This window comes from Notamacropus eugenii, chromosome 6, assembly GCF_028372415.1.
Source record: "Notamacropus eugenii isolate mMacEug1 chromosome 6, mMacEug1.pri_v2, whole genome shotgun sequence".
NCBI lineage: Eukaryota > Metazoa > Chordata > Mammalia > Diprotodontia > Macropodidae > Notamacropus > Notamacropus eugenii.
In genome coordinates, this window is record NC_092877.1 from 67,975,215 (window position 1) to 67,987,864 (window position 12,650).

The 12,650-nt window shown below is 37.8% G+C and overlaps 1 protein-coding gene across 2 annotated transcripts in view; it reads left to right on the plus strand.

Moving 5' to 3' along the window:
* The first annotated feature begins 224 nt into the window (after window positions 1-224).
* Window positions 225-12,650, plus strand: part of CC2D2A (coiled-coil and C2 domain containing 2A) — a 152,058-nt gene continuing 139,632 nt past the window's right edge. The window contains exon 1 of one of the 2 annotated variants that reach the window (XM_072620297.1): window positions 225-296. The gene's annotated coding sequence lies outside the window, so the exon portion shown is untranslated. Of the gene's footprint in view, window positions 297-9,187; window positions 9,342-12,650 lie in introns of those variants that run through there. The other variant, XM_072620295.1, reaches the window with a different exon arrangement.

Genomic DNA, 12,650 nt, shown 5'->3' on the forward strand with positions numbered 1-12,650 from the left:
TTGGTTCTAGACCACAATAAAGTGAATATCACAATAAAGTGATTAATATTTTGGTTTCCCAGTGCCTATAAAAGTTATGTTTACACTATGCTGTAGTCTGCTTAGTATGCAATAGCATCATGTCTTAAAAATGTGCATGCCTTAATTTAAAACACTTTGTTACTAAAAAAAGAAAAAGAAAAAGAAAACTATATCTGAGCCTTCATAATCTTTTTTCTTTGTAGGTGGAGAGTCTTGCCTCCATGCTGACGGCTCCTGACTGATCAGGGTGGTTGCTGCAGGTTGGGGTAGCTGTGGTAATTTCTTAAAATAAGACAACAATGAAGTTTGCTGCATTGATTGATTCTTCCTTCCACTTGAACACTTAGAGGCCACTGTAGAGTTATTATCTGGCCTAATTTCAATATAAATAGGGAGGGCTAAAGTGAGGCAGACCAGTTGGTGGGGCAGTCAGAACACCACAACACTTGCCAATTAAGTTCACTGTCTTATATGGGCACTATTCATGGTTCCTCAAAACAATTACAATAGTAACATTAAAGATCACTGGTCACAGATCACCACCACAGATACAATAATAATGAAAAAGTTTGAAATATTGTGAGAATTACTAAAATGTGACATGATGTGTGAGCACATGCTGTGGGAAAAATTGAGCCAATCAACTTACTTGATGCAGGATTGTCACAAACTTTCAATTTGTAAACGTATATGTGTGTGTGTGTGTGTATGTATGTATGTATGTATTTGTCAAGCACAAGAAAGGAAAGGGAAATACAAGGTATCAGTATTTTAATTTTTTTTAATATTTGGGTTAATAAGGACTCATGTCAATTTTGTTCTTTAAACATGTAGCTCCAGTTGCTTGAATGATCTAAACTATACGATGGCAGGTGATATGATGGGATCAATGCCTTAGTTGTACCTCTACATACCAGGAGATGATGAATCTGTTAGAAGAAACACAAGATTCAATGGGTGATTCTTCAATAAGTGGCTAGTTACCAATCCAACCCCTGTTTCATTGATTTATTCTCAATTATAATACATAAGTATTTAAAGGTGATGGATCTATTACAGTGTTAAATATTCAAAATTTCACAATACTATGCATTTAATTTAAGAAGGATGTCTATGTATATCTAGAAGTAATATCCATTTTAATGTAATCTTTATAGTCACCACATTTACCTAGGAACTGCATATTTTAAAATATTAATAAATTGAACAATGCTTTATTGTGGTTTTTCTTAAAAGAAAATATAGCATAGCACTTTTCTCTCCAAGGTGCTGACCAAGGGCTATTCTTGCCTACCTAATCTCTTAAGTAAGCTGCTAAGCAGGCAAGATGCTTTAAAGAGATTACTCTTAAAGGTTGCCTTAGCTGCATTCATAGTTTTTGAAAAAATAAATGTAAACTTTTGTGCTTAGATCCTATATCGGTAAATCACTATACATATGTATATATGTGTGTATGCATATATGTATACATACAATACATATACATACAATATGTGCATTACTTAGGATATTAAAAATTCATGTTTATCCTTTGTTGTAGCAAACATAGCCTTTCTTTTCTTGACATTCTTTTCTCTTAGGATCTCCTTGGTGTGCTGGAAATAGTGTTGGTTTGAGAGTCAGGGGATTCTAATACTGGATATACCACCAAGTTGTGTGAACTTGGGCAAATTATTCAATATCACTGGATTCCTCAGTTTCCTCACCTACAAAATGAGGATAATAATACCTATACTATTATAGACATCATAGGGGAGAAGAGAGATTGCTAGCCCCACAGTCAGGAAGAACTGGAATCAAGTTACTCCTCTGACACATCCTGGCTGTATGACCCTGGGCAAGTCATTTAAACTCTCTGTACCACAGGTAACTCTCTAAAACTATAAAATACATAGCAGTTGATAAGCTGTATTGGTAGAGGGAAGTTGCCTCACTGGGACATTCTGACATTACTGACATTAAAAATCTGGTCCCCACCAAAAAAATATCCATAGTACAAAATTCACAATGTTACTGAGAGGCTCAGATGAGATAACCTATGTAAAATGCTTTGCAAACTTTGAAGTATCATAAAAATGTTGACATTTTCTCTTCTTTCCCCCAACCTCCTTTTCTCTCTCTTTTGCTCTACCTTCCTACTAAACCACAATTGTGGCTTTCTTCCTGTCATTTTGTTCTTTTATTCCATCTCTCATGTTTCCATATTAGGCCTGCCAATAGTGTCCTTGGAAATTATAGAGATTATGTGACTGCATGGACAGAGGATAAAATGCCAAGTTAGGTAAATAACTCAGATTCTAGGTCAATGTGAAGAAGAGGAATGAGAAGTGAGAATGAAAAGATAGACTCCAGGCACATGGAGGAATGTCACCCCTCCCCCAAAAGTGCTAGAATTTGGAGCTTATATTCCATCCTGGAGGCAACAGGAAGCCTCTGAAAACCCTGGAAGACATAAAACAATAGCACACGTATCTCTTCCACTAGACTATAAGTATCAAAAAGAAGGAACCATGTGTTAACGTGTTCTGATGGCTCTTCAAACAAAAGTAGATGCTCAGTCAATGTGTATTGGTTGGCCAAGGTTTCTATACATTTCCAAGCATTTTCAGACTCCCTTGCCTGATCTCATTCCATACTCATAACAAGCCTTTGAGTTAAGTGAAAGTAGAAGTTGAAATCTTCATTGAGTGTCAGCTATTATAGAATCGGATCATACCATTTTAGAGTTGAAAGGGATCTGAAAAAGCATGTAGTGCACTTCTTTAATTGGGAAGATTAGGGAACTGAGGCTCAGATGGGTCAAGCTACTTATCCAAGGCCATACAGTCAGGAGTAGAGTAAGGACTGGAATTAAAGTCCATTCTGGACATAATCTTCTTCCTGGTGTTATCATGATGCCTACTCTGAAGCATGTGGCTATGTAGCTTAAAATTATTGCATGGCAGTACAAAGAATATTCACTACAGTGTTGGAAGACTTGGATTCAAATCCCAACTGTATTACCCCCATGATGATTGGCAAGCTTCCCAGAATCCCAAAGGGACTGCCTTTCTGATCTTTGGCAAGTTATTTAGACTATTTGGCCTTTAATTTCCTCATGTGGAAAATAAGGGATTTGGACTAGGTGATTGTTTAGCTCTTGACTTGGCTTGAAATCTTATAGTCCCAATGGTCTTTTCTTCTCTGGTACCTTAAGTAATAAACATCATGGTCTATAGGAGCCAAAAAAAATCATTTCCCTCTGGCCATCTCTTTGCATTTAGATGGGCCAATATCCAGTGAAGAAGAAGACTCATTCAACTCTTGGAGAAGCTGGGTCTGACATAAGAAAAAGTTATGTGATCTTATGTCCCTTGTGACTCTTCCCATGACCAGGCTACCCATTCCTACTTCTTTCAACTTGATTCTCATGCAGTATAATAAGTCCTTTGCTATCCTAGTTGCCTTCCTCTGGATACTCTCTGCGTTTATCAATATGCTTCCTAAAATATGTCTCCCAGAACTGACCATAGTAGTACTAAATTCATTGATGTCAGATGTGATATGACTAGGACAGAGTACGACAGAACTATCACCTTCCTCTATCTTGGACAATCCCTCTCAATGCAACCTAAGCTTACATTGGCTTTCTAAATTACCAGATAACTCAGTTAACTCCTGACATCAAAAGCCCCAGACTTCTTAAAGATGAACTTCTGTCTAGCCATGTACCTCCCCAGCTTATTGTTTTGTTTTTTTTAACCCAAGTATAAAGCTTTAAACTCATCCTTATAAAAATTTCATCTGATTTTTGTTCAATCCAACATACTAGTTTCTTGAGCTATGATGGCATTATGACTGTATCATGCATTGGGTTATTTATTCCTCCCAGCTTTGTATCATCTGCAAATGTGAATAAGTATGCTCTCTACATCATTATCCAAGCCATTAATAAATAAATGTTAAAGAGCAAAATGGTCATTCACAGACCCCCCCAGGGAACTCTGCTTGAGATCTCTTTCCAGACTGACAACAAAATGTCAGTGATGACTCTTTGGGTTCAGTCATTCAGCCAGTTCCAAAGGCACCCAATCATACTATTGTCCATCCCACGTAGCTCCATCTTGACTCTAAGAACAGTTTAAAGGGCATTGTCAAACAGTTTTCTTAATGCAAGGTAAACTTAATTTCCTGGCATTTCCTTAATATAAGAGTTCTATAACCTTGTAAAAAAAAAAGGAGAGGAGGGGCTTAGGTTGGCTTACTTCTATTTTAAGGAATGTGTGTTAGCCATCGTGACCGCTTCTTCCATTTCTAGGTACACTACCACATCTCTAATAGCTATGTTTTCACCAGGATGTAAGGAGGGTGGACATTAGCGCTCTGCACCTGCTTCTGGTCAAACACCTCCCCAGAAAACAACAGCCTCCAGGAACAAAAGAAAACAGCTCTGGTGTTCTGCAAACGGAAGCTTTCAGTCTGTGTTTTGTTCCCCTTTTTACTGGCAACAGGATAGTACAGATCAATTCTGTCTTGAAAGAGGCTTCTACTCTCTTCAAGACTACTAACCACAGAGAAGCCCATATTCCCATATGATCTTTACTAACTCTTGTAACTCCACAGCTTTCACCCTTCCCTTGCTTCCCCCACTGTTTTTCTCTGGGGGGCTGTGTACTTTAAGTAAGTCTAACAAGCTTTAAGTGCTCTGAATTTACCTTAGGTAGTTGAAGGTGCGATCAGTCTGGCTGGTCTTCCTTAGCTGGCTAATATACTTCTTCTACTTTCCAGTTTGGCTCCTCACTTTATTTGACCTCCAATTATATAAATCTAACTGGTAAGTCAGATTCTCCTTGGCCTGAGAAAACTCCCACAATGGTAGCTTACAGTTTACAGACTCCATTCTCTTTCCTTTTGTGATAAATCCAGAATTTGCCCTTCTCCAGAGAAGCAGCATCTCTTCCATTTTCTATGATAGTTCAAAGACTACCAACAAATCTTTCAAAAATCTTTATTTTTTTCTAAATCTATTGGTCAGTGAGTAGATAATAATTATTATCATTAATTATTACCGTTAATTATTATCATTATTACTATTATAGCTAACATTTATATAGCACTTACTATCTCCCAGGCAGTGCTAAACACTTTAAAATTATTTTATTTAATTCTCTCAACAACTCTTTGAGGAAAATGCTTTTATTATCCCCTTTGTACTGATGAAGAAATTGAGACAGAGGTAAAGCAGCTTGGCCAAGGTCACATAGCTGCTCAGTTTCTGAGGGCATATTTGAACTCAGTTTTTCTTGACTCCAAAGCCTGTGTTCTATCTGCTGTGCCACCTCACTTCCCCTAACATGTACAAAAACTCTATCAGTAACATGAGTTGTAATCTTCTGGTCCTGGGGCCTTGAACTCATCAAGAGAGCTGCATACCTTTTCACTATCTCCCTGCTTTATCTTGAGAATAAGCTCCCCATTAACCATTCTTGTTCTCTTTTTTCTAATTCAGAGATCACTGTCCTCAGTAAAACAAACTCAGCTAAACTCAATTCAATTAAAACAGTCTTGAGAAGTTCAGGCTTCTCTCTATTATCACTTGTCATCATCCCATACACCCTGAAACTTTCTCTTCTCTCTCCTTTAGTCCTCTACTTGGCCACAAAATAGTTTTTAAAATGCCTTTGTTCTGTCTCTAAAGTCTAAAGCTTCCATTTATTTCAAGCTTCACCATTCCTAACACTTTATACAGGACTGTGCCATCTTTTTGTATTAATCCTCTACTTCTTGGTCTTGCTCCTATCTATTCCTAACTTTTAAAATTCTAAGGGAGTTGATGAGTTCCCTGAAAGTCTATATTGGTGTATTTGGACAAGTCCAAACTTTCTCACCAAAACTCTATCTTTGGAATTTCCTGCTTGAGAGCCCCTTATCACTCCAGGTCTGACTTCCCTTCTAGAATTTTTACCTGTGGCAGCCTCCCTGACCTTTCTCTGAATCATTTGAAAGCTGCCTTCCTAAAATCTAAGGTAAGAGACAGATTATGCTTAGTTTTCCTCTCTTTTATCACAAAATCTAAGAAGGTGGTTATTTTGCTCCAAAGGTTTCCTCATTTCCACTCCAGAAATCAATTCATCCTGATTGGTTCAGAAGGTAAGCCACTCTCATTGATTCTTCCACTTTTTGTAGACTGAAGTTATCATTAAGGAAAGTCAATAGAAGCCTTGCTGTTTTAGCAGAGGCAGCTCAAGTAGATGTCTTGACAACTGAAGATCCTCAACTATTAATTTTGTCATATCTGTGTACCAAGCTTGTGACACATTTTTGGAATCCATCATTTGTCTATCGCCTATGGCCTTTTTCCGTTCAGGTGGTCCATAGTTTAGTCTAATGACAAAATCACTTTTATTCTTTACTTCACTGATCTTCACACAAATGCTCTCCACCATGCTTTTCCCCTCTGGTTCCCAGATTTCATTAAATGGGGAATATTCTATGTTATTTGTCACCTCCACCCTCTGACTTATCCTATTCCCTTTTAATAATTTGCATTCTTATGCAAGAGAAACTCATATGGTTTACAGAGCTAATCATTGTCAGAACTAGGACTGAACCCCAGGTCTTTTCATTCCAAGTTCATTGCTCTTTCTACTGTATCATAACTGCCCCTAGTTGCCAGAAAAAAAAAGGAATCTTTTGCATGAATCTTTCAGAAGAGGTAAAACAGGTCTTCTTAAACTAAAGAACAAAAAGACAGGCACAAAAAATAACAAAAGGAGCATGGATAAGTAAATGTATAAAATAGATTTCATAGGTCATGAACAGTACATGTGGGCAGAGTGCTCTCTACTTGGGAATGTAGGTCAAAGTATGGAAACACATATGGTATTTCATCTTTTCCTACAAACTAACAAAGGGCATAAACTACTGGGAATTTGTAGGTTTCTTGAAGGAAAGTATGGTCTTGGACCACTGCACTAGGAGTTGTACATTCTGGACAAAATTTCACATTCAAACTCACTATGAGAACACAAGGCAGTCCCCTAGCCTCATGACCTCCTCTCTATAGAGGGTCATATAGACTAGACAACTTCTAAAGTACCTTCTAGCTCTAGATTCTATGTTTTGAATAATACCTATCATATGGTGTGTACTCAAATAATATTGAACAATAGAAGAGATCAATTAAAATAAATAAAGTAATTTGTGGTCCTGAAATGTTCTTATGTATTGTAGAGGATAGATGTTACATTGTATTCTGTTATAGACTCTTTGAAAACAGGGAGCATCTAATGAAGTATTAGACAAATAGAAAGACATACAGATATAAAGACAGATAGATTAGGTAGACAGATAGATAGATAGATGATAGATAGATAGATAGATAGATAGACAGACAGACAGACAGACAGACAGACAGACAGACAGACAGACAGACAGATAGATAGATAGATAGATAGATAGATAGATAGATAGATAGATAGACTGATAGATGAGAACAAAGAACACCTAGCACAGTACATTTGGATAGATATATAAACAGACAAATTATAGGCAGGCAAACAAACAGAATTTATTATGCCTTACTATGTGCCAGGTGTTGTGCTTATATTGGGACTGCAAATATAAGGAAGCAATACAGACTCCCTTCTCAAGTAGTTTACATTTTAATGAGGGCAGACAACATATAAAGCCCTGCTGGAAAGGGGAAGCAAGTAACCAGATTTGGCCACTGCGAGCAAACTATGGATGACAGACTTGGGTCTAAGCAAAATAAGCCCAAAAGCTCACAGCTCAGGGAAGGGGGCCCCCTTGAGTGAACTCGAAGTTTCTCATGGCGCAGAAGAAGGTCAAAGAATAGGTCCATGGTAAGGAGATTGATCTCTAGTAAATGGTAATAGAAAGAAAGAAGAGAAGGAGAATCAAACCTTTTAAAACTATGTTTTCCCCAAAGGTAACTGAATTCTATTGCTGTCATTCAGCCTTAACTATTGAAGTGATTTAGAATGAGACATGTCACAACATATCAATTCACATAATAGTTTAACATCACAGCTATTATCAATTGTGAAACTATTTTTAGAGCCACTTTTTAAGGCTTATCTCTGATTTTTTTAAAAGTAGTTTAGGATTCAAAGTCTCAGATTTCTTTTTCTAGTCTCTTTGTATTCCTATAAGTAATTGATAGCAATTTATCCAGTGCTCAAAGAGCATCAGACTCATGGCTCTAGTATTCACTCACCATGTGACCTTACACAAATAAATACGTGTGTGTATATGTGTGTGTGTGTTTACTATATGTATGTATACACATATATGTTATATATACACACAAATATGTGTGTATGTGTGTGGGCATGAAAGTATGTGTGTGTATGTATGTATGTAGATACAGGCTGTAGGTGCAACCCATTTACCTTCCTGTCATCATATAACCAGAAAAGAAGATAGGCCCCTGAGTAAACAACAGAAAGCCTGTATGTTTCACTGGAATCCAGTCAATATCAAGAATGTTAGAGGAAGTGCTCAGAATGGTGAGCAGGCTCTCGTCCGGAGGATTTTGGCAAGAATGCGGATAACAGTTGCAGAGGATTACATCTTGCAATCTGCACTATTGACCAACCATAGCAGTGAAATATGATGCATTGATGGGATCTAATCTCGGGGAAATGAATTCAAAATATTCACCTTCCTTCCTCTATTTCCTTTGGGTGAATAGTCACATTAGTGAGTATAAATCAGTTGGTGGTAAGAAGAAACAACTGAGAAGCAGACTGGGTAAGAGGGAAAGTCAGTCCAAGGGGAAAAATACAATATTTGTTCTAGAAAAATCGTAAATAAGAACCTTGCTGTCACAAAACAGACACCTCACCACTCCAGACTCCCAAACCCCTAAGTCTGTCTGAACTAGACTATTAATATTTCTAGAATAAACTCTTATGACATTGTATATTTGAAAACAGGAGGGGAGAGGGGTGTCTGAATCTTGGCTGCTCTGTGTCCCTCCCTCTGTCTCCTGTCTGAGTTTGGTCTCTGTTTTTTTCCAGTTGGATCAGCTCCTCTCCTTACCCAATGTGTTTTTCTTTGCTTGCCATAAAAGGCTTCCTTGGAAGCTGTCACTTTAAAAAAAAAAAAACTATGTTACCTCCCTTAGCAACAGGCGTTGCTACGCTGGCAGTTTTTGTTATGTGATCAGCCTCTTACAACTTGGGAAGTGAAGCCTAGGAAAGCCGGCTCTGACTTCAGCGCTGCCCGTTAGAAGATTCGGCACAGACTGCTCTCTCTACTCTCTTGTCTCTAGGCTTAAGAGAACCTTTCCAGGGCCTTGAGTAAAGTTCCTTCAGGTAAAGAAAGCGTTTACAAACAGGGTCCTCCAGCCCGGGACACTCAGATTGGCACAGCAAATGCCCAGAATTCTGCCTACCTGTGTACAACTGGGTGGGGGTTTGTGAATTTTCCATGCCCTCCTCTGTGTTTGCTTCTGAAAAGAGAGGGGCACAATTCCAAGTCCTTTTGATCATTGACAGTGTGGGCTTAGCACAAATCTGGCCCCTGATTGGGAAGCAGGAAATACAGGCGGCTACCCCGACTCTCAGCACTGATTTCAAGGCCTATTTCTGTGCTCCCTGACTAGCTATTCAGCTTAGTTTGCAACTAAAGCTTGATGGAAATATTTGAGTATATTATGTAGCCTCAGGCCTTTTTATCTTCGCTTGAGGGGGAGGGATGTTTGATGAGATAACACACTTGTAACATCGTTTTTCTTGGCAATGATTAGGGGCCTTGTAACCATCCTCCAAAAGGTTACTCTTGTTATTTTGAAAAGACACAAAGATAATATGTTAGATGCAGTTTTACATGACTTTCTTCTGTAGGAAAGGTGTTATGAAGATGTGTGTGTATAGTATATATATAATTATGTGTGTATTATATGTCATATTATGCAGATTTATGTGTGTTACATATAATACATATGTATTTTTACATAGGTATACATCAGACAACATCGTGGGGCAAATCACTGCATATACAACTCTTTGTACATATGTATAACAAACACATATCTATTTTATCTATATATAGATGTGTACATCACATATATTTACATATAAAGTGACTGTTTACAGGGAAATCTGTAGGGACTGGACCAGCCATTTTATTGACATAGGGAACTTCTGAGTGAGGAAACTCCCTCTACCAATGTAATTGTAAAGTCTTTAAAAAGTCCTAAAGCCTTGGGTCATATGGCCAGTATGTGCCAAAATTAGGACTTCTTGGGTCTTCTTGGCTTCAAGGTCAGTTCTTTATCCACTCTACTACATGAGTGGATTATATACTACATATGAGTATATGACTTCTATGTTCTAGCAAAATTATTATATTTTATTAAATGTATTTGTGTTAGACTAATATTTTCCTCAAATATCTCTTCTTGAAATGGAGGTGGCATTGGGTTGTCAAAGGCTGGCCCAAAAGAGCACAAGGCATCATATATCTAATCCAAACTATGAAGTATTTAATTAAGCACCTACTATGTGCCAGACTGCTAGAACTAGGGATGCAACAACAAAATGAGAAGTAATATCCTTAAAGAGAATACATCCTATTGGGAGGGAAGGGACAAGAGAGTCCAGGCCTGTGATTTCACTGGTACAAGAAATTCTTCCTGAGGAATCCTCTCTACTAATGCAGATCAGCACCTACTCTACAATTTATAGTCTTAGAAAACTGACCAGGGCCCTGAGAAGTTAAGTGATTGTACAGGGTTACACAGCCAAGGTGTATCAGAGGCAAAACTTGATAGATCTTCCTAACTAAGGGATACAGCATGTAAGCAATATAATAAGGATAATTTGAAGAGGAAGAGAGAAGGCATAATCAAGAAGATCAGGAAAGATGCCCCATAAAAGTGGCACATGAACTGAGCCCATAAAGGAGCTTTGGATTCCAAGAGGCAGAGGTGAGCAGAGAGGGCATCCAAACCATGAGCTCACAGACAGAAGATGGAACTTAGTGTGCAAAGAACAGTGAAACAAGTAGGTTGATCTGGTTATGCGTTAGGGCACACAGGTGGAAGCACTATGTAAGCCACATGGAAAAATAGGCTAGAGTCCGATTGTGAAGGCTTTAAATGGCAACTGTACACCTGTGTTTATACCTTGTTTGAGAGACAAGAGGGAGCCATTGAAGGTTCTTAAGCAAGAGAATGACAAGATCAGACTTGAGTTTTAGGAAGTTTTGCATATGCCCCAGGGTTAGAATGCATGTTTCATGTCTGAGCACCAGGCTAATTAAGTTGGAAGACTCTCATCACTATGTTGGCTGAAGGATGATAAATTATGGGGCATAGTAATTCCTGAAGATCATCTCCTAAATTGTGGATGAAATAAATACTCACCCTGATGAAATTATAGATCTTTGGGGTACTGAAAATGTTTATGTTATCTAAATATTATTTTGAAGGGTCCAGTCATGTGATTTCATTAACATATGGAACTCCCATTGTGACAACTCCCAAGAAAGAAGTATGCATCTTCTCTGTAACTTATAGTCTTATATAAGAGTTATTTGGGAAACTGAGAGGTTGTGATTTGCCCAAGGACATACTTTGTGTCAGCAGCTGGATTTGAATCTGAGACTCTCTGTTCTAGACCAGTTCTTTATCCACTATGCCTCTCCTAATTATTACATATGATGTTAATAGAAAATTATATATTCCAGATATGAACTAGGTGCTAAGCTTTTTCTTTAGAGTTATTGCCAATCCTTGCTATTAAGTGATATGAAGTGGAAGAAATATTTTTTCTACTGGTTCATCAATACAGTGGGTATTTACTATCTCCTATGTGCCTATGGCACCCTTGAAACCGTTTGGGTGGAGGAAACTCATCAGGGATCAGGGAGAAAAGGATAGCTCTGGAAGGAGTGGAGAGAAAAATGAGCTGACATTTTCCCAGGGTATACCATGAAATCTGGATTTTCAATGAGATATGAATGATGATTCTATGAAAAAAGAATTTACTACCAGATTTAATTTCCTCTCTGAAATATTAAATGTGAAATTATGCAGGTATAAAAAAGAATTGTGAGACAATTTTCAGTATTAAAGTAGGTTTCATTTCCCCATCTTGCCCTAAAAAATTTTTTTATGGTTTTACTTTCCCCCTTGTTCTCTCCCCCACACCAAATTGGAGGTGGGAGTGGGGAGAAAAACAAGATCCTTGTAATAAATATACATAGTACAGCAAAACAAATTTCCACATTAGCTGTATTCAAAAATGCATCTTATTCTTCATCTTTAGTACATCATCTCTGTTAGGAAGTGAGTACCTTGCTTCATCATGAGTCTTCTGGAATCATGGTTGGTCATTGCATTTATCAGAGTTCTCAAGTATTCCTTCGAACATTGGTTCCTTCGAGATTTTCCTGATATTTTTCCAGTCTGAGGAATACTTATAGATTCTATCAACACTTATCAGGAAAATAATGTTCTGTGTCCAGATTACTTAGGGAATCCCAGCCCTATATCCATCTAGATATATGGGAAAATGGAAAGTATAGTGAATATAAAAGAAAAGGGAGGACATGGGACAAGAAGGGGGAAAGGAAAGACTAGCTTGGTAATAAGGATCTTTCAGGATTGGAATCTCAGC